This window comes from Corvus moneduloides, chromosome 14, assembly GCF_009650955.1.
Source record: "Corvus moneduloides isolate bCorMon1 chromosome 14, bCorMon1.pri, whole genome shotgun sequence".
Taxonomy (NCBI): Eukaryota; Metazoa; Chordata; class Aves; order Passeriformes; family Corvidae; genus Corvus; species Corvus moneduloides.
In genome coordinates, this window is record NC_045489.1 from 1,218,239 (window position 1) to 1,240,952 (window position 22,714).

A 22,714-nucleotide genomic window follows, 5' to 3' on the forward strand; every position below is an offset into this window, starting at 1 on the left:
AATTTGTCCCAAGAACTGCATCCTACAGAGAATACAGCAGAAAACACTCTGCTGGTAGCTTCTCTCGGAGGATTACTGTAAAACTAAGCTAATAACAATGCAACATTCCTTCAAAAACTGAAATCTTGCTCACATGCTAAGAAGCTGTAAGAGTAACAGCATCATCTGGTGGCTTCTGCCACAAAGAATGGATTAATTGATTTTTTTTTTGTTGTTGTTCTACTTTCATTTAAATTCCTCATCTCTCAGGTGAGGCCAGGTCCTGAAGGAATGTGTGAGAGGAAAAACAGACGGAAAATGATAAAAATGAGAGAAGGTAATAATGAAATCCTCAGCTATACTGAAACATTAAACTGCATCTGAATATCTCAGATCTTTTTAAAAGGATTTTTTAAAGAACATTGAAAAACACCATGCTCATTGAAGTCAAGCTTCATTTACGGCAATGCCAGATGGGTTGGGATTTTCGAAGCATACATTAAGAGCAGGAACGACACTGCTAAAGGCCTTGAACCTTAGATAAGGATTGGTATAAACCTCCACAAAATCTTAAGACAATTCCTTTTCATCATTTCTTTTGTAAGTGCCAAATCAAATCCTTCCAACTCCTCCTGCACCTTCCTTTTGGAATTCCCGTTATTGATCCTCTTAACACTTGGAGAGGTGGTGTGTAAAAATGAGATGAACATGTATTAGTTTGCAAAAGGGTTTCCACTGTGCAGAAGTGGAATAATTATGAGGGTAAAATGGGCTAATCCACCACAGCTTACATTTGTGGTTAGTGCAGTACCAGAGGCTGAATGAGCCTGCCTGAGGTATTAAACCACCCCAACATCACCGGGCTGAAGTATTCCCAGAAATGTCCAAGGTCCCCCGGAAGAAGTTTCCCACAACCCAGATGAAGCACAAGGGCCATACTAGCCTAGGGAACTCAACGACTTCAGGATTAGTTGTTTCAAAAGCTTATTAACAAGGCAATAACATGAACATTTTTCCTTCTGGCTTTATTGGTGCGCAGTGTCTGTTTTGCAGTCATATAGTTTCTGTCCTATCCTTGGCAGTTGTCTTCTTTGTTGTATTCTTACAAAGAGAGAAATATCAAAACATTAATTTAAGCTGTCACAATGCAAAGGGCTGACAGTCATATAAAGAATTATCATTGTGGCAGAGAATGGAGACAAGTTAGTGAAGGAAAATTAAAGTGACTAGCTAAACAGAACCAAACTTCTTGAAAAATCTAGGATATTGCCATGACAATTCAAATAGCTCCAACTTTTTCTTTTTGTGTTTTTCAGCCCTTTCCTACACAGACTATTATCAATCTGATGGGGAAAAGAAAGAAAAAGAAATCACTTCATATGTATTCTAGTTTTAGTGAAATATGTATTTCGAAAGGGAAGATTCATCCTGTACCAGTTTGTGCAATAAGATAAATTGCAACTAACATCAATCATTGTAATTTTCCATAATTGTAGAAGTCAGACTGACCAAGATTACAGCCTGTCTAATCCTTCTTGCTAATGCATACAATATAGAAATGTTTCTTTGTCCTATCCAGGTCTCTTCTGGAAAACAAAAATAATTCCTTTTTTACCAAACAATAAGATTCCTACAGGTGGTGGCTCAGGGTATCAAATTGCTTTGTATACTCCTAAGAACAATTTTAATTAGTTTACAAATAAGAAAAGAAGGAGACTGGTGAAAAGAAGAAAATAACCACTTCACTCCTGTGTTCTGCTTTTTGACTGTAGCTCTTGGGACATTTTACTCTGTCTCTGAAGACAGCAGGAGAATGAGATTCTCAGGGTGCACGTCCATGCCCAGCAAGCCAGACCGCTGCACTCTGACTCGCTTTCTCTGGGAAAGAAAATCAATGGACTCTTTTTCATAGGGCAAGTTTTCAGCAGGGAGAACAACACTTCTCGGTGCTCTGGCCTCTCATCATAAGCTGCCCTCCTCATAAGAGGAGGATGGCAGGAATTTAATGCAAAGAGTTGGTGAAAGTCCACATCCCACCTTGCACACAAGTGTCCGCTCCTTCCAGCGATGGCACCCGCGGTGTGAACTAAGGCAGTGCAGTGGCTAGCAGATCGGATTACTAATGAAGCAGGAGTCCACAAGATTGCTTTATACAGTCTAAATTCATAACTAATTCCCAAACACACAAGCAATCACTGAGTTTCCTCAGCTAGCACATCAAAACCTGAGCAGAACACCAAAGGCTGAGCAAATCAGTCTTCCCAAGGTGGATGAATGAGAGGCTTACATGAGTAATGCCAACGGGACAGAGGCACAAAACTCCCTGTGGATGTAAGGACATAAGATCCTTTCCACTTGTTCATCATCCTTACCTGTCCTTAAGCGCTGTAATCCTGGAATTAGGCAGGCAGGCTGTTTGGAAGCTCCACAGTAGGTTGTATGTATTTGCAGCAGCAGCAGCCACTCAATTCAATCAACGCCAAGCCCAAGGTGCCAGCACTGCCTGCCGGAGCAGGCTGGCCAAGGCCTGGTGTGGCCCTGCAGGGCTGGACCCTCTGCACGGTGAAGCCACACCTAAAACATTGCAGAAAAAAAAAACCAGGGAAGGACTGCAACGCTATTATTCTCCAAATAAATCAGATGTACATTATGAGTTGGGAAAGCAGACAAGAAAACGCTTAGAAATGTAATAAATGTGAATAGCTGCAGTTACACAAAACGTAGCTTCATACCTCTAATTGTATCAATTATTTTTTACGATTGTGATCTCAAAGATGTTAAGTCTTGCTAAGAAGATGTATTTGCAAATCACTTTGATTACCATGAATAGTGGGAATGTGTTTAAAAGCTTCTGCATATTCACTTTGGCCCTCTGATCCCCCTTTGCAGCATCCTGAATCAGCTGGCAGAACACTAGGCTCTTTAGACACCTACTTGAAGCATTCAGACAATCCTGGAATTATTTGGGCTACTCAAATGCAGAGCCTTTGTCTAAGCTGTCTTTTCACTGATCCCAGGGCTCTTATGACTGATTTTGATTTTCACATTTTTCTCTCTCTCTCATTTTTTAATCAGATATGTTTTACTGTGAGGAAGCATTTGACCATTTACTACTGTATTCTAAGAAATAAGCCTCCTACACCAAGCATTCAAGGTAATTTCATTTCTGCAATAGAAGGTATAATTGAAGAATCATATTTTCAATGTAAGATACTGTCTAAAACTAGGCCCTGGCATGAACCCTGGTCAACTATATACAATCCTCTTTAATATGGCCTTTGATAGCATTCATTTAGCACTCTAGTGCAAAGCCTTCAAAAGGGCATTGAATGGTTTCCAAAAGAACCGTAATAGTAACAGAAGTCTCTTTGAATTAATGGCAATCTTAAAATCTCCACTGCTTTGAAGCAGTGTATTAATCCACAATGAAAATGTTTACATAGCATTTAAAACTACAAACAGGATTAGCAAAGAACTTCCCAAGGACAAGGTGTATTCAGTTTGATTTTAAGAGTGAAAGGAAAGTAGGAGGGCTCAAATTAGATTGCGGGAATCCTACCCAAAACATATTTGGCCTTGGTCTTCAGCTAACCTATGTACAGCCAGTCCACTCCCCCGATGGAGTGTGTGCTGTGTTTCCCCAGGAAAAGTTCTGCCCTTTATAATACACAGAGATTCTGGATCTAGAAAGGAACAAGCAAAAAGCTTCTGCAGGACAGAGAACAAAAGGCTGCCAAAAGAGAAGCGCCCGCCTCCTTGACTGCATGTCCATGAGGACCCTGGTCCTAACTGGAGAGAGTATTTCTCCTTGAGGTTTCACCTTCCTTTATTCCTCCTTCATGTTCTCTCTTGGGCTGAGTGGAGCTGCAGCACCAGATCTACTCTTACCATCACTGCTCACAGAGCTTCTGCAGTGCTCTGCAGGGTGAGTGAAGGACAAAGGCAGCCTGGAGTGGAGGTGAGCCTCAGGAAGATGAGACAATACCATCTACAAATTCTCTGTCTGAAAGGTGCGCCTTAGGAAGGCTCATCCTCACACAGCACAAAGTATTTCTAACCCTGGTCCGGTCTCTGGCTTTGTTTCTGCAGCAGGTCTGGGCTGCCCTGGTGCTCACTGGGCTGAGCATGAGGTGAAGCCTCCCCGCCCTCCCTGTCCTGCTCCTCACTTTTAAACCTGCCCATCTGCACACACATCTCAGCACCTGCGCCAGGGGACCCTGTTTCTAAAAGTGAATTTAGAATGAGATGAACAGGGATTGTTTTGGGAGCAAGGAGCAAATCTCTATGAAGCCTTAAAACCTGTTCTTAGAAGACTTTGGTTGCTCCAGGGTGTATATGCCCACATGTATGTACTTCTGCAGCAAAAAAGTGCAGCAAAGATGATTAAACACGAGAGGAAAAAAGTGATTAGAAAGACTAGCATTGTTTAGTTTACCAAACACAAGGGTAAAAGATGATATAACAGAAGCAGAGAGAAGGGGCTATTTATTCTGTTTTCTCTGAAGCACAAATATGCATGGAAAGGTGAAGGAAAAATGCTGAAAACATTCGTGAAGTGTATAATCAACCCTGCAACTCCTTGCTGCAGGATATTAGGCAAATTTCTCAGAAATATTTCTAAATGTGTTTGATGTGACAAATAATAAGCCCCAGTTCCTGAGGTGAAGGAAAAGCAAAAACAAACCATCTCCCCAAAGTGGAAGGACGCTTAGTCCCTGTCCTTGTGCTAGAGATGGAATTTTTGTCTCCAGAGGGATGGCATTATTTATTTATCAAGCGCATGATATGGAAGCGCTCGTTTCCTTCAAGAAGGAGGTTCTGTAGAAGGCAATTAAAAGGGTCAGCAAATGCAGCTGTATGAAGCCATTGCTTCAGATTTCTCCCAGAATACATGAACTTAGTAATGGTGAAGTGGCTCAGGTTTACTGATTTTGTTCTCAGCTGGTTATTTTCCCCAAAGATCATCAACAACAGCTCGGTAACAGTCAAGGCTGCAAACGAAAATGGAATTAAACATATCCACGTCCTTGGAAAGTTCTTGTTTCCACACCCTTACATACTCTAAACAAATATTTTTGCTGTGGATACCACCTATTTTGGGTATAAAAGGGAAACTGCTGTACCTCCAATGTTACTCCAAGTTAGCAGCAGTGGAACTGGAGTTTTAGTGGTGCCCATACCTGGGGCGGTGGTGGGAGCACCCAGGAGGGCGCAGGTCCAAGGCAGCCTGGGCTGCGCTGCTGCCGCTGGGTCGGGGAAGGTGCTGCCATGGACAGAATTAGTACCTGCTTAAAATGTACGTGGAGAACAAACTGTCTTTTTAAAAAAGAATTTTAAATGCTACTTCTGGCTTATGAATAGTTTTCTTGCAACTGTCAGGCCATCTGCTTGGAGAGGGGTCTGTGCAGTCATGAAAGGGATCTTAAAATATACTCTCCTCATAAACATCTTTTGTTTGGAAAATCCACATGCATCACATAATGCAGTAAATGGCAGCACAGGCTGAAGTGAAGCATTCTTAAATGCCGAGGATGCAACCTTGGATACAGCCCGCCCTGTCTCCCCCCCTGCCCCCCATTAATAAGCCTGCTTTAAGTGCACCCTCAGACATATTCTCGTACAGCCTCAGATTGGCAGCACCCACCTGCTGGGAAACATGCTAAGAGAACTTCCTTGGGTACGTCCAAAATACCAAACTGGCTTGTGGGCAGAAAAGAAACAGGCTCCTGCATAGCAGCTCTCTGAGAGATTACATCATTCTCACAGCCAGTTTCTGCCTACACTGCACCACCTTCTGTGGGGTGTGTGTGGAAAAAAACCCCAGCCTACATTCGTGTGCACACAATCAAAAAGGCCAAATTAGGGCCTAGCTCTAGCATTTCCTCACTTTCACGAGCTTAGGTTTTCAGAACTGCTTGGTATGAATGTATACAATACATACATATGCACACAAGCATTTATTTGGTTTGCATGCTTAGAATATGAAATTGTGTGTATGAGTATGTGTTATGCTTTCTTTACTTTTTTTCTTTCCTGTTTATTTTCATCGCTCTTTGGTCATTTTTTGTTTACCCGCTTTTTGTAATTCTAATGTAAGTTCAAATACGCAAAATGCTAATTTTCTTTTACATAAAAATGTAATAAAACTTTCTGGCTTTCTTTATAAACAAATTTCAGCAGGAAGGTTGATGGGATGCTGTATACCAAGTAAAGAAGAAATACTGTTTAATTATCTTCCATATAAAATCCAATAAAACGTTCTGGCTTTTCTTATTTTTCTGTACTGGGGATTAACATCAGCGTCTTTGTGATGAGAAATCTGCATTCATGGCTCCTCTATTTAGATTTAAATAGGAATTATAGTTCTTGGCAAAAAAGGATCTGTCAAATATCACAGCATTTGTGGCAGGTGGTCACTGCATTGCTTAGTGCAGACACTGCCTGCTTAACCATAGCCTGAAGTAAACATCAAAAGTCAATTATTCTCTTTGTAAATATTTTATTTATATTTTGGAGGCTCACAAACATCTTTTCAGTGCTTGGCTGAGGCCTTCCTCCACGGATCATAATCCTACTGAACCTGCATTTGGATGGTTGAGAATGTGCTTAGCAATGCAGGGGCACCAGCATAGCTACCAGCATATACTGAGTTTCATAACCCAATTCTCTGCCTGGAAACCTTTAATGACTTGGCTGGGTTGAAGTGGACAGAGCTGAAACTTGTCATGGTTGTTACCCATAGCAGCTGCCAATTAGTACGACAACCATGTATTATTTTGCCTTTCCTCAGTTAAAATGTATTTTGAATATAAATACTGCAAAAGAAAAAAAACAACCCATGCAGGGTCTAATTCCTTGGATTTAATGCTTTGGGGGTGGGAAAGCAGGAGGTCTGGTTCAATAGCCAGATGAGCATGTGCAGAGCAGCCCTGCAGTGGGAACCTGGATGCACACTGAGTAGCAAATATGGAACAAGAGCTGACCTCTGAGGGTCAAATGCCTTGAAGAAATGTCTTGTTGCAGGCTGAACCTACTAAAACAAAGTGACAGTATCTGGCAAGTTATGCATACATGGCAGAATCTCTCCCAAAACCACATGGTGCAGAAAACGTCTGAAGATGCTGCTACACATTTTAGATCCTTATTTGAACTCTGTCTGAACCCTTTGGGCCATTAACTAATCAGATCATCTCATTTAAACAATGTTATAAAAATAATCAAGTACTTCTGCCTACATAAATATACTTTGAATATATTTACCTTAAAGAAATAGGATTTTCTTGGGTATTTACTCCTGACATTTGGGGAACAGAAGGAGCACAAAATGTTAAGGAGGAGCAGAATTCTCTGAGATGGGGCTGTGGGTAATTTTCCCTGTAAGCCTGTTTGGTGGCAAGTTAATTGACTCCTACATTACCCAAGCTGCAATGTACCAAAGCACTGGGTGCTCGTTTTCCTGCACTATTTGCCTGGCAAAGGCCATCTGTTCTATCCCATCCATCCACAGGCACAGCCTCTATTGTTGTAACAGGATTCACATACACGTGGATCAAGGCAAGCATGTGCCTCTGTTTTGATCCCTGGAAAATGGATTTTTCGTTTTCTTTGTTTCTTTGTGCTCACCCAGTAATAATACTTGTCATCTGAGAATTCATATTGATCTTGTCATTGCCTTAAAATTGGATGACAATTACTATCTTTGTCAAAATTCGATCTGATGAAATGGCTCCAATTAGGAAGGAAAAAGAAGGAATCCATCACAGCAGGGAACACTGCATTTGGCTTTAGAGTAGGGAAGCTTGTCTTAAAAGAAAACTGAGAAGAAAATGGGAACAAGCATGACAGAGGTTAGGATGCCGGCCTCAAAATCCACAGAAATTAGGTATACATGTGAAATGAGCAACCATTTAATTTTTGCAGTCCATATCTGTCTGCAAACTTGAGTTGAAGCTCCTCTGACAATAAATGCCAGTAACTGTTGTTTTCACTTTCTGATCTGGTCAGACACACAGTGGCAGTTGGCACCAGGCTTCCTACATTTTCAAATCCAGTTCTGATTACCAGTATAATTATAATACATTATCAGGAGTAGATTTGCTGAAGTTCATAAAATGATAACAGCATAAATTACATCATTTTTCCAGATACTGATCTCACCTTGAAACTAAAGAGGTAGTGAAAGAGTTGAAAACAAAAGAGCAAGTGCACTTCCATTGCTACAGATGTTGGCACTAAAGCAAACAACTTATCCATGCTAATTGCAAATAAAATTGCTCTAATTACAGATTTTTTGTTTATAAAACAGCCCTAAAAATTAGTGTGTGCATTTGTGTGTGTGTGTAGCGGTGGGGGTATCCCTTTCCAAAACAAAGATGTTTGTTTCATATTGAGTTGATGTTTTGTCTGACTGAAAAAGCCCTGCCAGTGCTTTGTTTCTGAGCAAGAATGAAGGGTCAGGTTCACCTGTAATTCTGGGTTTTACCTGCGAGCTGGAAGATGGATGCTGGTGCTCAGCTCGACCTGAAGGACTGGAAGCCTCCACCCACCGCGCAGAACGATCTCAGCTCCAGGCCGTTCTTGCATGGATTTCTCTGAATCAGCCCAGTAACTCTTCACAAACAAATGTGTGTTTGGATTTGTACAGGCACGTGAGCTTCTGAACTGGGGACTGCACTGTTCACCTCCCTGGAACATCACATTTCCCCAACTACGTGGAAGAGCTCCTCAAGACACTGAGAGAACCCAACCAAGCACACCAGGCCTTTAGCAGGTGGTGACTTTCCAGGCTAAAAAAGTGGGATTCGTGTGATGCAGAGATGAGTCACCACACCTCACCCAGCAGCAGGCTCTGCTGAAGGAGGTGGGCGAGCTGGTGCTCTTCTAGCAATCTGGGTAGACAGAATTTCCCTTTCCCCAAATCCTTCTCCCCCCGCCTCTGTTTTCATTAGCTAAACATACTTACTGACTCTGACCTACATTTGAAACCGTTCCAGAATGCAACAGAACTGTGTTTCTGGGGAATTTGATATTTGCTAAAAATTTTAATCCAACCCATTTAAAAATGTTATATGTTAACTGAGCAAACACAGCAATCAGAAAAGTATACAAACCCCAAGCAATTGTCCTGGACTTGTTTACAGCACACTGCTATTAATGAGCATCTGGGATGAGTATGGGATCTCGTACTATGGATCTCATGATCTGTACAATAATGGCTGATTTTAATTGACTTTTGCTTCATATAGCAAATCCCAACTGGAGAAGTTCCAGGATGCTGCTAGTGAAGAACTGTGGGCGGGTGCATGTTTTGAAGTGATGGTAAACATTGTGACATATACTGTGTGTGCCACATATTCTCATATGCACATTTTGACTTTTGTTGCCTTGGCTTTCACACAGCATTTCTAACATAGACATTCCTATTTGCCAGTTTGAGTGGAAATCTGTTAATATGTGAACACTGCTCGCCAGCATGCACCACCATGGCTGGACTCAGCTCCTCTCCTCTCCTCTCCCACGAGCGCCCAGCCCCGCGCTCACGGGGGCTCGCGGCACCGCGGCGTCTGTGCCACAGGACTGGCAGGGCTGTGCCAGGGAGGAGTGCTGAGAGGTGCCATGGGAAACCACAGCTTTGGGAACGTGGAGCTCAGCTCAGGATGATCCACTGATTTCCCATGTAAGTCACAGCACCGAGAAGGCCTCGCTCTTTTACTGCTGCGAGTTCTGTTTTCCTTTCAGGAGCTGCTGGTAGCTAATGCCAAGTTTGGCCAAGCTGTTTTAGCACTTGGAGTACTGTGGGTATTAAAATACCTCTAAGGGTCTGGGACTGTGAGCCAGATTACCTGTATGATGTATTTTAGTGATTAGCCAACCCTTCTGCTTGAACTGAAATTTGTCCTGAATCCACATCAGCTCTTTGGGAACCTGAACTCAGCCAAGATTTGCACAGGTTTTTTAATCTGACACATTAAGAAGTCCCTGCTACATATCCCATCCTGCCTGGCTGCAATACCGTGGCCAATATTAGACTAACAATTTGGGTTTAGGCCCTTTCTACAAAAACATTTGCATCACACAGAGCAAAGCTGTAAGGTATTTATAGGCACTGGAGCTATGTGTATCCTCTCCCTGGCAATAAGGTGCCCCGAGCACAGGGAAGGTGCTCTGCTGCTGTCCACACCCCTGCCCATTTCTCCAGAGATGTGACACCACTGCAGCAGCTCCTCCACTTTAGCTCTGAAATATTTTATTTGAAAAAGGAAGAAAAAAAGTAAGATTTTAAAAAAAGAGATACATTTTCCTCAGTGCAGCAGAACCACTTCTCACAGAGCCCACCTGGTTGTCAGACAAGACTCATGCAAGAGAGATTTGCATGTGCGAGGAAACCAGTGTGAAGTAGCTGCTCGAATCTACTCTGCTGCACACAATGGAATAAATGCTGGTGAATGGGTGCTGCTGCGAGGTAATACTTCCACACAGCCAGTTCTAGAGTTATCCAGCACACTGCCTTGCCAGGAGCCTTCTCTGTATTGCAGGAAGCCATCTGTGATGGCAGCTAACGCGGGCAGGGAGCGGGATTCCCACCAAGGCACCGTGGGCAGCGCTCCCCTGCAGCACCCGCTGCCAGCAGCAGCAGCAGCAGCAGCAGCAGCAGCAGCAGCAGCAGCAGCATCTCTCCAGGCTGGGGAAGGCCCTGCCTGCCCAGCCCCAGAACCACCCCAAATCAACGCTGTGCCTCTCACCTGCTGTTCCCACGCTGGGTCCATACAATCTCCATGCCTTGCTCCATGGCAAGGAGCTCCATGGCAGGAGTTGCCGCAGTGGTGGTGGGAGGGGTGATGGATCATTGGGAACACGTTATCTAAAGCCCTGTTTTCGGTCCTTTTAACATAAAATGCTGATTGTTTTCATTGATCTCTGCTGCTTCTGGTTTTATTTTTCTTCCTCTATCTTCAAGTCTCTATCTCAGGTCTCTTCCTCTGCCTAACTATTCATTTGCTACTGAATAATCATGTGTCTGTGTTTCTGGGAGTTTCCTGTTTTGTCCATCTTTCCATTCTATTGGCCATATGTCTTTTTCTCGGTAGATTTTTCCTTATTGTGCAGTGGCATGTGGCTATCTGCTAATGCCAATATTACTCCCTGAGAATTCTTTTTCCTTGCATCATCAAGGATTTAAGTGGAAAGCCTTCAGCACAGTGCAAATTTCACTCCTGAGAAAATCCATCTTTTGAGGTAGCTGATTTTAATTAAAGAATACTCTCTCTCCCTCTCTCTCTCTCTCTCTCTGGATTATACTTTAATTTCAGTTTCTATCACAACATTAGATACTTCTTAGATAAAATGTATTTTTGTCTCTTTTCATCCGTGATTATCTGTAGTTCTTAGACACTTGAGGTCAGCAGCTGGTCCCCAGTTGATGTAGTTCAGGAATAATTCTATTCAAAGGAATTAATTCAGAACAAAATTGGTTTTAAGTTCAAAATCAGGCAAAATGTTCATAATATTTCACCCTTATTACATATGTGAGAGCAAAACTTTCAGAAATATCAGTAATAGCAATCGTGGTAATAAACAATAATCTCTGAAGTATGTAACACCTTCCACCTGAGCATTTTAGACATGAATGCTTTACGCTACTGTCGTATGAAGAAATGCCATTATCCTAATTTTACACAAGGGGAAAAGAGGTGACAGGAATCTAAGAAAGCAGCTGAAAGTCTCATAGCAAGAACTGAGCCTCCACCTCCTGATCTCCTGTTCCTAACACGCTAAGCGCAGAGGGAATCTGTTCCCAAGGGATATCAAACTGAGGTCTTGAGAGTTAATAGTTATGAAAGAATCAACACTCTTCAAGCACAGGTACAGTTTGAGTTTCTGCCTCCATCATTTTGCCAAATTAAGACTGAAATATTATCGACATCATAACTTCAATTGTTTATGCATGATAAATTTGCACAGTTAAACAATTTCCAGATTTCTCACAGAAATGGATGAATGTAATCCTGGGCAAGGGAGAGCCTTGCTGCAGATTTAAAGCTTTACTGCTGCAAAGGAAGCTGGAGTAAAACCCTGCCACTTCTGAAGCCAACGTCAAAACTTCCTATTATGGCAGAAGCGGGATTTTGGCCAAGGTCCCCACGGCCATGAGGACTCCTCCACACTCAATCAGGGCTTCTGCATGTGGAACAGTAAGATACGGGTGTGCATGTACATACGTGCATGAATGTGTGACAGAATGCAGGCAGATGCATATAAACCCACACAGAAATGATGGGATGAGATGAGTTCAGGCTGGCAAGATGGGGTTGTTCTATTTTCTGTGTGCTGAATGACACACAGCAAGTTGTTAAGTCATTGCACCAGCCATTACAGATTTTTCCCCCTTCCTTTTGTCTGCTTTTTCCTTGTTTTAATGCTCCCTCCAGCCTATGCACAAGGCAGATATGTATCTCTGCTTAGTCATGCATTTCTGTGCTGAACAGAATTAAAGAAAAAAATATGTATGTAGGATAAATGTAGGAATAAAATGTGCTCTGGCAAAGTGCTTTAAACTGCCTTTCTGCCAGTAAGCCATTAATTTGTGCTTCTTTGTTTTCTCCAAGCTCAGAATAATTCCCATCTGCCTTGACTCACTATCTAGCTCAGAAAGGAAGAGGTCCTTTTTTGAGCATGGGTGAAACAGGAAACTTTATGCATAAATGAAGAATGAAGCTTGGAATTCTGGTGTTTCTACCACTGGGACCTAAAATAACTTGAGGTCCTGCTCTTTTAATTAATTTCATTATGATGAGCCTGCCTCTCCTGTTCTTGTATTTTTTCCCAGCTTTTGTGTTCCTGGTCTGCCTGCAAAACATATGTATTCCCCTTCTTCCTTCCTGCTGAAGCTGAAGATGCAATCACATCTTTGAACCATCTGGTTTTTAATTTATTATTCTCCCCCATTGCATTGATGGGCTCTCTCGTTTTTCTGTCAGGGTAACAAGTTGGCTCCTGTTTATCTAAGATATGTTAACACGCTGTTCCTCTTCTGGGCACTCGCTCGGTCTATTGTATCTCCTGAAATTAAACACCGGGGACTTTTCAATATTATTTTCTTCATCAGAACAGAGAATACCCCCTACCTTTACGGCCTCTCTTCCTCCTTTTGTTGTTCCAGTGAACATTTTATGACTCTTGCTAAATTTAGGTTAATATCTTATTTTTCTGTCCTCTCCACATCATTCCCAGGATGATTCACTGGAGCCTGCCTCGACATATTCCTGTGTGAGGAACCTGGTGAGGAACCCACTCATGTGAGGCCACAGAGCCTTCAGGATTCCCCAAAGGAGGCACAGGAATCCCTGCAGAGCTCCTGGTGTGTCCCCACAGGGCAGGACACAAGATTTGGGAAAATCCTTCCATGGGTTGGTTCTCTCACCCACAAAATGAGCAGCTTGGAGCAGTGGGGCCCCTCACAGAGCCATGGGCAGCTCCTGTCCCTGCCAGGGGCTGGCAGCCCCGAGCTGTGACGGGGAGCTGTGCATGCCCAGGATGGCTGGGAAGTTCCAGGTAATCACAGCATGGAGAATAATGTGGATTTATATTTGTTACTTTACTTTTCTATGGTACCTCCCAAGAGCCTTCTGAGGCATTCCATTCTTTAATAAGCTGAAAGTGCTCCAAGATTTTTCTAATGGAAATGATATAGGAGCACACAATGTTATTATTAAAACCTCTCCCTTTTTCTCTAGGAACTGCTAAAATACATTTACAGTTTATATCCTTTTTGGTGAGCATTAAAGTTTCTAATTTAAAATAATAAAGCCTGGTTTGCTCACTTTCTTTCCCTTCTATTTCAAAAATATAAAAACCTGACAGTTTTCTAACTATTCTTATTTTGCTGAGTGATTTTTGGATTTCAATAAAAGTAACACTGTGGTTACAACACTTTGTGAGATAAGCAAAGAGATTTTTTTTTTACAGCACAATTATGGAAATTTCAAAGAATCTTATAAATATCCTGCTATTTGCATATATGAGATAAGCATATTTTAGTAATGGTTATGACAGGCTAGCAAGGAAAATGTGTGGGACAGCCATCCAGCAAATACATGCAAACATGAGGGGGTGTCTGTGCACTTCCCCAGTGAAAGCCATGCTCAGTGGGCGCAGGATCCCCGGGAACACGTGGAGCTCCCCAAGGAAGGGACCACCCCTACCCTGTGACTCAGTTTCCCCGTGCAGGTGCAGGATCAGCACTATGTCCTTAACGCCACAGGGCAGGTCGGTCAGCCCAGTGGTGAGGCAGGAGTTGATAGCCCCGCTCTGGGTTTTGCTTGCCCTCAGCAGGGTACAAAGGCTGGGGCTCGCCAGGCCCTGGGGCCAGCGGGGCTCGGTGCTGGGGACACGGGGACCCCCGAGCAGCCGCTGCCTCCCTCTGCCACAGCCCTCACACCTCGGGGACAAGGAGCCTCTCCCAGGCAGGTCACCTCTGCCAGAAGGCCAACACAGCCCCCAGTGCTCCTGAAAAACCAGCTGAGGCTTCAACACACACCCAGCCACATCTCCACTGAACCTCCCTGAGAATGGAGCCAGAGCTGCTTTCTGAACTGAACAGTGCTTTTCTTCTGTTGTTTGCCTTTGTATTTTTAAGTTGGAAATTGCTCCTCTGGTTATGCCTCAGAGCTGCTGGGAAGCTCCTAGAATTAGTGTGGCAATTTTCTCAGTCCTTTGTTGAAAAGGAGGAGTCCACATAGAAAAAAATGCACTGGCATTCCAGCTGCATAAATAGCATAAATCACTGTCAAACAAAAAGACAATTTAGCTAAAAGAAACCCCAAACAAACAACCCCCTCCACACACACTTCTGTGTCCCCATTAGAACCACAGGTTTCCATTCTGTAGATCTCCCAGCCATCTGCTTGGCCCTTGAAAGAGTCCTTGAGAAACCAAAAAATGAAAACCACTTACTTTCCGAAAACTAATCTTGGCTTCCCGGTGCCTGGCTTTCAGGGGAGTTCAACTCGAGGCTTGATTTCTGTAAGTGCAGATACTCAGTATGTCCTGAACAATTAGATGCCTTTGAGGATGTTGAAAGCTAGACATAAAAAAACCAAATCAATCCAGAGTCTTGTTTGACAACTGACACTACTTCTAATGCAGGAAAAAAAAAAAAAAATCCAACCACTAAATAAAATAGTAATTAAAAACCCCCCAGAAAGCTCAAAACTTAAAACCTACCAAATTGTTCCTTGACTCTTTAGGTTTTAAACCATACATTTTTTCTACACATTTTTCTTTAGCCTGCCTAGAAAAAGTTACAGAGGTACAGATCCATCTTTTTTCTTCTCTGCTGAGGCAGATGACCTTTTTCCAGAAGCCAAAGTCCCCTGGCTTGTGCAGCACAGCCAGGGACCTTCAGGAGGTTCACTGAGGGGTGGTAATGGTTTTCTCCTGGTCCCTGGTGGCTGCAAATCCTTCTTCCTTGCCAAAAATTTGGGCAGAGATGGGCTGAGAGCATTACCCAGAGCCTACAGGTTCTCTGAGGCCCATTGACTCAGCCTCTGGGCAGGAAAGGAGTTACGGCACGAGGAGTCTGACTGAAGCAGGAGCGGGACTGGAGCTGCCCAAACTGCAGGCAGTTCTGCTATAACTTGTTCCCGAGCTCTCACAGGAGTCTGTCCCTTCTATAAGGGAGACAGGAAGGATTACAGGCAACCGCTGCCTCCCAAGCACCTGATATTCACAAGAAAAATAGAAGAGCAGGGGAAGGGGCAGTTTTGCCTCGTCAGCTGATGATCCTTGACTCTCTTACTTTGTGTTTTTGATAGCAAACAGAAAGAGGTCACACATGAAACTGTGGAAGTGTGAGGTGTCTTTATTAAATATATCAATGGAGTTTATTAAATGGAACAAGCAGTACGGGGTAGTGTGAGCCAGCGCTGGATGGGCTCGGGGTCACGCCGGCCTCCTGCCTCGGTGTCACCGGCGCTGGATTAATGCTATGAGCTCACAGCGTGGGCCTGATTAGAAGGCCGGGTCCCAGTTGGTTTTACCTCTGCCCTCTGCCCAGGCTTTGTTTGCAGCGTGAGCAGGGAGCTTTTCAGCTCATCACCCAGGCCACGCAGCGAGGGCTTCCCCGTCCGGCAGGAGCTGCAGTCCTGATCTCCTATCATCCGTTGATTGTTTGGGCTCTGGAAGAGTCTTCCTTTTTGAAGATCTTTTTCTTTATTTTTTTAATCTTCCCCCCCACCCCTTTTCTTCTCATTTTCAACTTGCACCAGGAGGGCAGGACAGAAGAGGCTGCTCAAAGACGTTTTTAGCTTGCTTCCTCTCAAGACATCCTAGCTCATGGCAGAAGAAACAAGTTCCTCTGAGAGGAAAAAGACCCTCCACCATAACAAGGCAGTTTTCCCCTTCAGAGCTGCTGGATTGCTTGGGCAGGCTGGGGAGGGCCGAAGATGGAGAAACAAAGAGCAGCGCAGGCTGCCATGAGGGGTGAGGGAGGATGTGGTGTGATCCGGAGGAAGGCAGGAGGGAGGAAGGGATTTAGCATGATGGTGATGGCTGTGTGATTAGAGGTGACAGGAACAATAGTGCATGGCTGTGTCTACACTGCTTGTTAGACACACGCCGGCCTCTCAGGAAAGCGGGAACGCAATACTTTTAAATTAAAGTGGATGGGACTGTGCAATGGAAGGAAGAGAAAAGGAAATAAAACATAAGGACTTTCAAGCTGTTGGATGAGCTAGTGTTTTTCTTCCAGCCACAGGAAAGCATGACTGGCTCTGGGAAAGTGAGGCTGATGCAGCTTTAAGCCATCCTTGTACATATCCAGTCGTGGATGACCGGGGAACTCAGACACATCGGGGATGCCGGCCAGAGAGCTCCACCTCCAGCCCAAGCTACTGCCCAGTACTGCTTTTACCCCACTGACCATCTGCCCTGCCCACAGAAAGTGCTTTGCTCTGACAGAGAGGGTGCAACCCAGTGAGAAGATGTGGGTATCTCAGGGAGCATCCCTGACAGCTCTAAGTGTGAAACACGGGCAACACCACACTGCATGCAGACTGTGCACGCATCGTGGGCAGAACAGAAAGACCCCAACACCACCCAGCCCTGTTCCCAGCTTCAGCAACACTGATGCACAACACAGCTGGAAGAGCAATTCTTACCCACCACAGCAGATCCCTGTTTCTGTGCTGATCCAGGTCTGGTGATGGTTAACACTCACTCCTTTCCGTCATCTGAAAAGTAAAGACATCTTTCCTTATGGCTTAGTGCTTTTCTGCTTTCCAAAGCTTTGGCTGTGATTGATGAAGGTGCCTGACATTGTCAGAACTCACTTGAACTAATAAACAATGGAAATGCCTTTATTTGTGCTAGTGCCAGATCCATCCCACTCGCAGCCCAAGGTGCGTTCTTTCCTGGGAGCCCATGATATACTACCTGAGCCCCTACTCACCATTCTTCATGTTGATTATTTACCATTTTCTACCTTTTATCTATTCTATGAACATTTTGCCCTAATTGCTCAGCTATTTGTTGATTATCCTGCTGCAGTCGTTTGTCAGATCCTGTTATTCATTAATCTGTGAGACCCTTCGGTTGCTATTCATCTGATAAGGAAATTTTTACCATCAGTCCTCTCAGAATCATATCTCACTTCATGTCAAGGTCTTAAGAGGAATAGAATCATGGCTGACTGCAGTTGTTTGTGGAGTCATTTAGATGGGAACACCACATCCTAGTTTTTGCCAGTCACCTGTACTAACTTCCTTAAAGCTTCCTTTAGAAGCTAAATTCTTCATATCCTGAGGTTTGTGGGCATTCTGCTCTGTGCAGATGCTGCTTTGTAACTAGATAGGGGAAAAACTTGTTCAGCAAAATGAAATCCTTCCTCCTCGTTTGCTCAGTCCAGGGGGAAGCACAGCTGACAATGCCTATGGGATTGCTGCCACTTGTACTGAGCGAGGTGAGCCCTGCCCCGCTGCTCCTGCTCCTCTCCGCACGCACTGGAGCACATCCTGTGCCAGCCTCACTCTACACCAGCCCGACCCACCTGTAAAGCAGATTTCTGGCTTATGCGGATGTACTTTGACAGAGGCAATTAAACCTGCACGGGCCACTGCACACCAGGAGGCTGCAGTACCTGACTCCTCTTCAGCAGCCTCCACCACTGGAGCACAGAGCTGCTCGTGCCTCGTGTCCCGTTCCAGTCTCACTCTCCCAGTCACGTCAGCGGCTGCGCTGCCACCCAGAGCTCGATAGGCACCATCCTGTGCTGTGTTGAACACCTGGAATTTCAAGGAAGCATGACTAGGGTGTTGTGCCACTGGCCTTCCTCCAACAAGACAAGCCAATTTTTCTGATTTCCAGAGTAAATATACTCATTCCTTTTGACAAGGAGTTGCAGTGTCAGTAAGATTTGAGATGCACAGACAATAGCCTGGAACACGGTATCTTTCTTTTTGTGCCAAATTGGCACTTTTTTCCCTGCCTGACAGAGGCAAACCATGCATGAGGAGGCTTCCTGGGTCCAGACAGCCCAGCACTGCAGCTTGGGCTAGGCTGGCTTCAGCTTGACTGAGCTGCCTGCTTGCCTGCACCTTGCTCTCATTGCCTGGTTTTCTCTAAAAGCTTAGCTGGAGGATGACTCACTTCAGTGAACATCAGAATAAAATCCTGCATACAATTAAATGTGCCGTACAGTGCTCTTAGCTAGGCAGAGCAGTGGGGCTGGGCAGCTTTGGAATTAATTCCACACTCTGTTTATCAGGAGCCTGGCCTTCAATACCTTGCATTGCTCCTAAATATTTTACCTCTTGTTGCACTAATTGAACCTTTTGTCTGCTGACCTTCAATCCTTCCTCCTGGATTGCAGCCAAATCTTCCAGTCTGCTGACACTCTTGTTCCCCAGAATCTACCCAATTCAGGTGTGAGCCACATCTGATGTCACACACCTCCTGGACCTGCAGGCTAATTTCTCCCACATTTAGGTGATGTGTATGTGACAGATCACAGGAGCTTGTGAAATCCTTGAGGAACTCAACTGAAATATTTTTTTTTTCCCTCCTGAACTGTAAACCCCAAAATTTTACCGATGTTTCTCTGTTAAAGGGCTAAAGAAAAATGCATTTGCTAGATCTATGGCCAAAAACCACTTAGCTCCTTGTACTACTGCAGCCGTAATTTCTGGCATTTTAACAAGAAGAGGTGATGTTTGCAGAGTTACAGCATTTAAAGCTCTGAAATCCGCAGTCAGATGCATCTTTCTTTTTCCCTTTAATACCAGCCACACAGGGGAATTACACACACTGGGTCATTGCACTGGCACTCCTTGATCCACCACCCTTTTTGGGCTCGCTTGGGTACTTACATCGCTTCTGCAGTCTTGGATCAAGCCCTGCTATTAAAGCAAAGGCATTAATCTTCCCATACTCCAACTTATCTCAAGCTTATACTTGCAGAAAGGTAACTGACCCTCATCCCAAGCTGTTCTGACTATTTCAGGAGCCTTTACAGGAAAACATCATTTTGTAGGTAAGGTAATTATGAGTCTTTCCATTTCTGTATTATCCTTGCACAGTTAAATCTAAACTAACCTATTTTGTTTAAGGAACAGGCTGCTGAAAAGCCCATTTTTTATCCTACACGTGATGCTGAATACAAAAACCCTCAGGCACACTCTCCAGTAGGCAGTCTGCACTGGGGTGTGTGTGGGGCAGAGCTGAGACACTCCCTACACCACGGGAGACCCCTGTACGCTTGTGTCTGTTGGGGCACCTTACGGGCACCCTCACTCTTGCAAAATAGTAATTTCAATAGTCACTGAGGCACCAGAATCTAATAACAGCTTGGGCTCCCAGTAGCTTGTTTTTCATTGCTGTGGTACACTTCTGCCAATTTATGCATTAAGACACTAATGGGTTTTATATTCCATCCAGCCAGATCTTCTCCCAGGCTCTAGTTCCCTCCAAACCCTATTTCATGTCTACTTCAAATGCCATTTCTAGGATTTATCCAGTCCAGACAGGATACCCTCTGCCTTCCTGCAGGCAGAGAGCCACAAACTGTAGGACAGTCAAGGGCCCTCTCCTCCTCCATAGCTTTGGGTTTGTTTGTCCTTTAGACCCTGAGCAGTGAAAGGAATTATTACTGGTACAAATTGTTTTGCCTAAGAACTTCTAAGTTCCTTTTCTTTCCACAGAATCCTTCCAGTCCTCCTGGCACATCCTTCCACCCCTGCCTCTAATTTATGTTAGTAGCATTCCCAGGTCCTATAGTCATGACTAACATCCAGCAGTACAGTTGCAAATCCCAGTTCATTATCCCCCAGCAACAGTGCAGCACATACACCAGAAGCCATTTTCTAGGAATGCAGTCCTTCATCTGTTTTTCTTTTTTTTTTTTTGGTGGCTTTTTCCAGCTTAGGCTCCAAACCAGATCAAATCCCCAACACCCATCGCAACCACCATAGGCTGGCCTCTGTCACCACTTCTGGAGCTCAGTGTCAGGCAGAGCACAGAGAGTGTGCAGTCAGCCAGCTTTACCTCCAGCTTTTAGCAGAACTGGTCTAACTGGGATGTTCACCTAAAGCCACAATCTGCTCAACACAAATATCCCTATCTGAAGTCCCCATTCCATGGTGAAAGCTCAGCCTTCAGTGGTAACCAGCTCCAGTTAACTGAGTCTCTCAGTGATCTCTCTGTCCCACCGGTCCCTGTCTCCCTGAACTAACAGCATCCTTCACCATGGGGGATCCTCCTTGCCTGTATCCTTATCGTGCAAAGGAGCATGGGGGTCCAGGGTGTGCTCTGGGTGAAACAGGACCGTTCCAAACATCTCCAGCCCAGTCACCAGGATCACTGCTCCTCCTCCTGTTTGTACTGCAGTCAATATATCCAGTCCAGCTGACAACCTCTGTTTATTTGTCTTACTTGCTTTCTCACTGGAGTCTCAGAATTCAAGTGTTCTTGTCCACTCTATGTGGCAATGATTTGATTTCTGTTCCTGCCCACTCAGCCTCTCACAGCCTCGCTCTCCTGGACCTGACTGCTGGGTTACCACCAATCTGCCACTGGTGAAATGCACCCTGGTGATGCATTCAGACACCCCCTTTCCCACCAGTGCAGAGCAGAATAAAAATGGCTTGGCTGATAGCTCTTTTACTAAAGGAAACTGGAGAAGCTGACAAGTGCTAGTGCTGCCTTTGCACCAGGCAATTTTGGGGCATTTTTATGAGCATTAAGGTACTCAAATGCCATAGTCAAGACCAAGCGTGCCAGTGGTGAGTCCTGTTCAGATCCCTGGATGGTAGGTGGCATCTTCTGGCTACTGAGGAGGATTGTTCATGCTCTATTACAGCCTTGGTTTTTTCCTCATATTGCCTGGTTTCAAAGGCAAACACTCCTGGTCTGCCAGTCTAAGCCCTTTTTTCTAGGGCCAACTTTGCGAATATAAGAATGTCATGACACTAAGTGCCACTAAATGATCATTCTGTGAAACAGGTCCCAGTTCCCAACAGTTTTCCAACCTACTCGCTTCAGACCTACCCAGTTTCTTTGAGCTGGCAAGAGACTGATTGTGTGACTAAACACGCACAAAGCACTGCAGCCAACATCACTCTCTGTGCCACGACCCTTCTCACGAATGATGTCCTCACCTTAACCCTTCCTTGCCCATCCAGGCTGCACAGCTCCTTCACAGACATGCTGTTGACCATGCGAAGCACGCAGAAAATAGATCTTCCTGCCCTTCCCTGGCACAGCCCAGGGATCACACTGCCCATCCCTGCCTGTCAGCCAGGGGCTGGTGGCCGAGCTATCACACAGAGGAGCAGCTGCCTGTGAGGGTTTGCCCTTCCTGCGGAGTTACCTTGCAGTTTGGGGGTCCCTGATGGCACCGCTCCCTCTGCAAGCCGGCATGGGGAAGTCGTGATCTCCCGCGCTACACTGTGGCAGCGACGCCGCATGTACAGTGAAGGACTCTGTGATTTGTGGTGCTATAAAAGCTGAAAACCTCCATCATTGCCTTTTATATATAATTGAAAACACAATAATTGACTGCAGTGTCAACTGAAGAAGGCAGCAGCCCCTTGGAAGCACACGCAGGCGTCCGCGCGCACTGCCGCCCGCCGCCAGCCAGCCGCTGCTGCATGACTTGTCTTAATAGAAGGCTTAAAATAAATCAGAATTATTTCCAGATTAGAGGGGAAAAAAATCCTGTGAAGATGCTTCAGTCAAGCACAAAGAACACAAAGAGAGCAGTCTCTTTGCCAGTCAGCACAGCATTTGCTTTCCTCTGGTCCTTTGCTCTCCTGATCTCCTCCTGTTCCCACAAATGGGCTTCATCTTTTCTCTGCCTGAGACAGGTGAACATACAACATTGTAAAGCTGCTGCATCCACGCTGGTGTGTCTGTGAGCAAGTTATGAGTCTCCCAGACTTTCCCTTTTAATTTTGTTGACAGAGGTCTCAGCCAAACTCACCAAATCAACGTGGTTCCCTCCTGAACTCGGTTTCAGCAATGGAGAATACCCACTCACAGCCACAGTATCCAAGATGATAAACTCTGCTCCTCCTGGCATCGCCTGTCCAAGTCCTAACCCTACAGAGCCCTTCAGCCGTGCCCATGCCACATGGCAGAGTTCACAGCAGGGCTCAGGAGTACCTGGGAGCGCTGTTTGCATCTGTGCCAGCTCAAGGGTCCCAAAGGCCTGCATCACAGGGAGCTGCTGCCCCGCCTCTGTCTG

General features: G+C 44.8%; 1 long non-coding RNA gene across 1 annotated transcript; it reads right to left on the reverse strand.

Moving 5' to 3' along the window:
- Window positions 1-2,048: 2,048 nt before the first annotated feature.
- LOC116451087 lies at window positions 2,049-17,448 on the reverse strand. The gene is made up of 3 exons (XR_004243088.1): window positions 17,136-17,448; window positions 14,932-15,058; window positions 2,049-2,553 (listed from the first exon to the last, which is right to left on the reverse strand). It is a non-coding gene; the product is annotated as an uncharacterized LOC116451087 (long non-coding RNA).
- Between the last annotated feature and the right edge of the window lie 5,266 nt (window positions 17,449-22,714).